The following is a 3,921-nucleotide window of genomic DNA, read 5'->3' as shown; positions in this document are numbered from 1 at the left end:
CCAGCAAGGGAATTCCAGAAAAATGTCTGCTTTATTGACTACACTAAAGCCTTTGACTCTGTGGATCATAACAAACTGTGGAAAATTCCTAAAGACATGGGAATACCAGACAACCTTACCTGCCTTCTGAGAAATCTGTGTGTAGGTCAAGAAGCAACAGGAGGTTTCAGGATGGCGGTGGTTGGATGGTTGACCAAAAAGCAGAGGGGAAGGCCCTTACAAAATCAAACGGGCCGAGATTCATCCCTTCCCCGCTTCTCTCAGCCCCAGGAGCCCAGCAGAAGCGTGTTTTAGGTTTTATTTTTTAAACAAGCAAGTAAATCAAACACATTGTCAACATGGGGCAGAGAGCCACTTCCTCCACCAAAAGCGGGAATATCACGAACCCTGCAGACCAAGCCAGAAAAGAAGCTCGGAAAGAGGCTTAAAGAAGAACAAGAGGCAGCGCACAATGGCACGAGCTGCAGTTTTAACAGTGAAGGGTCCCAAGCGAATTGTCCGGGACATGGAGAAACTGGATGAAATGGAGTTTGACCCAGTGCAGCAGCCACAGTTAACTGAGAAAGTGCTGAAAGAGAAGTGTAAAAAGCTACGTGAAACATTTGAACGTATTGTATGACTCTATGAGAAAGAGAATCCAGATTTTTACGAAGAATTCAGAAAGCTAGAAGTAGAACATGAGCAGAAGAGGGCTCCACTTAGCCAGCAGTTTGATGCTGTCAAGAGTGCCCAGCATGTGGAAGCAGAGGCTATCCCTCTGCAAGATATGCCACGTGCTCCTCCCAACATCTTGATCCAGGACATTCCGCTCCCTGGGGCCCAGTCACGCTCCATCCTTAAGAAGACCTCAGCCTATGGACCTCCAACTCGGGCAGTTTCTATACTTCCTCTTCTTGGACATGGCGTTCCACGTCTGCCCCCTGGCAGGAAACCTCCATGTCCTCCCCCGGGTCCACCTCCTCCTCAAGTCTTACAAATGTATGGCCGCAAAGTGGGCTTTGCCCTGGATCTTCCCGCTCGGAGGCGAGATGAAGACATGTTATATAGTCCTGAACGTGCTCAGCGGGGTCATGACGATGATGTTTCTAGCACCAGTGAAGACGATGGCTGTCCTGAAGACACGGACCAGGATAAGCATGACGACAGTCCTGAAGACAGCCACAGTGACAGATCAGATGGAGAAAGTGAAGGGGATGCATTTGTGCACCGTGATGACACAGAGAGAGACAACAATGAAGAAAGAAAAAAAAAAAAACCAGGTCTCATTGTACGGTTTGCAGATATGCCTGGAAAATCTAGAAAGAAGAACATGAAGGAGCTGACTCCTCTCCTAGCCATGATGCTTCGAATGGCAGGTCAGGAAATCCCTGAGGAGGGACGAGAAGTCGAGGAATTTTCAGAGGATGATGGTGAAGATTGGGACGATCCCAAAGTGGAAAAGCAATCACAGAAACAGCATAAGGAGGAACCTCTCTCTGACAGCACGTCTGCAGCTTCCCAGCAGCAAGCCCTCCACAGTCTGTTGCTCCGTCTCAGATACACGCACCCCGCATGCCAGGACCACCTCCGCTTCGGCCGCCACCTGCTCCACCTTTACGGCCACCTGGACCACCTGCAGGCCTTCCTCTTGGACCACCTCCAGGAGCTCCTCCGTTCCTGAGACTGCCTGGAGTGCCAGGACTCCGAGGGCCTCTGCCCCACCTTTTACCTCCAGGCCCACCACCCGGTCGACCCCCTGGCCCTCCTCCTGGCCCACCCCCAGGTCTGCCTCCTGGCCCTCCTCCTCGGGGACCCCCACCACGGCTACCTCCCCCTGCACCTCCAGGTATCCCTCCACCCCGTCCTGGCATGATGCGCCCACCTCTGGTGCCTCCTCTTGGACCTGCCCCACCAGGGCTCTTCCCACCAGCTCCCTTACCCAAGCCAGGGGTTCTAAGTGCTCCCCTCAACTTGATCCAGTGACCCAAGGCGGATGACACAAGCGCAGCCACCATCGAGACAAAAGCCATGGCAACCGTCAGTGCCAAGCCACAGATCACTAATCCCAAGGCAGAGATCACACAATTCGTGCCAGCCGCACTGCTGGTGCATCAGGAGGATAAAGGGGCTGATGCTGCTGCCCAGAGAAAGTCGGAGGATGATTCTGCTGGGCCTCTCGCCAAAACAGCACCCAAATCTGGCCCATCTGTTCCCATGTCGGTGCAGACTAAGGACGATGTCCGCGAGGCTTTCATGAAAGAGATGGAAGGGCTGCTGTGACAGCTTTGGATGCTAGATCAGCCTTCTGTTCACATCAGTGGTTCATGGAGAAAGAGGCTCTTACTCAGCTTAGGTGGAAGAGTTGCTTTCACTGTCAGGGTATTTTTAATTTCATTCCAAGGAATATCTTAAAGTTTAGCCTTGTTCAGAATTTACTGCATATAAAAGAGAGGGTATTTCATGCAAAATAAATTGGTTATAGAAGCAGTGCTGCTAATAGCATCCATCCCCTTTCATACCACCATTTTCATCAGATTCCTTCCCCTACTCCAATTCCTCAGAAACTTGTGATCAAGGGGAACTTTGTTACTTGTTTTGGCTCTCTTATTGTGTGCTATTGGCACTGGAGTAGAGATTTCCGGAAAAACCAATTTATTTCACAACATCTTGCCTTTCATGTTTGAGTTATTTTTAATATTTCCTTGTAAATATTTTGCAATATTGTAGTGAAATGGATCACATTGTCATATCCTAATACAAAGCGATATATGTGGGAAGAAAATGCACGATTCTTTGATTAAAACTCCCTCTGACCTAAACTTTGAGTGTTCCATGGAATGAATAAATAAATGTTCTACACCAAAAAAAAAGAAAGAAAGAAACAACAGTTAAAACCAGACATGGAACATTGAACTACATCAAGGCTGTGTATTGTCACCCTGCTTATTTAACTTATACGCAGAGTGCATCATGTGAAATGCCGGACTAGATGAAGCACAATCTGGAATCAAGATTTCTGGTAGGAACATCAATAATCTAGAGCAACCCCACGCCCAAGGCCAGGGCCGGCAGCCAGGAGGAGCGACCTCATGTCCAAGGAGCAGTGGCTGCGTGGGTGCAGGAGGGCCTAGAGGAGCCATCCCACATTGAAGGTCAGGAAGGGCGGTGGTGAGGATATACCCCTCGTCCAAGGTAAGGAGCAGCGGCTGTGCTTTGCTGGAGCAGTCGTGAAGAGATACCCCACGCCCAAGGTAAGAGAAACCCAAGTAAGATGGTAGGTGTTGCAAGAGGGCATCAGAGGGCAGACACACAGAAACCATACTCACAGAAAACTAGTCAATACAATCACACTAGGAATACAGCCTTGTCTAACTCAATGAAACTAAGCCATGCCCTCGGGGCAACCCAGGGCGGGCGGGTCATGGTGGAGAGGTCTGACAGAATGTGGTCCACTGGAGAAGGGAATGGCAAACCACTTCAGTATTCTTGCCTTGAGAACCCCATGAACAGTATGAAAAAACAAAATGATAGGATACCAAAAGAGAAACTCCCCAGGTCAGTAGGTGCCCAACACATTACTGGATACCAGTGGAGAAATAACTCTGGAAAGAATGAAAGGATGGAGCCAAAGCAAAAACAATACCAGTTGTGGATGTAACTGGTGATAGAAGCAAGGTCCGATGCTGTAAAGAGCAATATTACATAGGAACCTGGAATGTCTGGTCCATGAATCAAGGCAAATTGGAAGTGGTCAAACAAGAGATGGCAAGAGTGAATGTCGACATTCTAGGAATCAGCGAACTAAAATGGACTGGAATGGGTGAATTTAACTCAGACGACCATTGTATCTACTACCGCAGGCAGGAATCCCTCAGAAGAAATGGAGTAGCCATCAAGGTCAACAAAAGATTCTGAAATGCAGTACTTGGATGCAATCTCAAA

The 3,921-nt window shown here is 48.8% G+C and overlaps 1 pseudogene; it reads left to right on the top strand.

Annotated features, from left to right (window-relative positions):
- The first annotated feature begins 338 nt into the window (after positions 1-338).
- Positions 339-2,259, top strand: LOC128045465 (WW domain-binding protein 11-like; annotated as a pseudogene).
- Positions 2,260-3,921: the final 1,662 nt, after the last annotated feature.

This window comes from Budorcas taxicolor, chromosome 3, assembly GCF_023091745.1.
Source record: "Budorcas taxicolor isolate Tak-1 chromosome 3, Takin1.1, whole genome shotgun sequence".
NCBI lineage: Eukaryota > Metazoa > Chordata > Mammalia > Artiodactyla > Bovidae > Budorcas > Budorcas taxicolor.
Note: the sequence above shows the minus strand (reverse complement) of the source record. Positions and strands in the feature narration are given on the sequence as shown.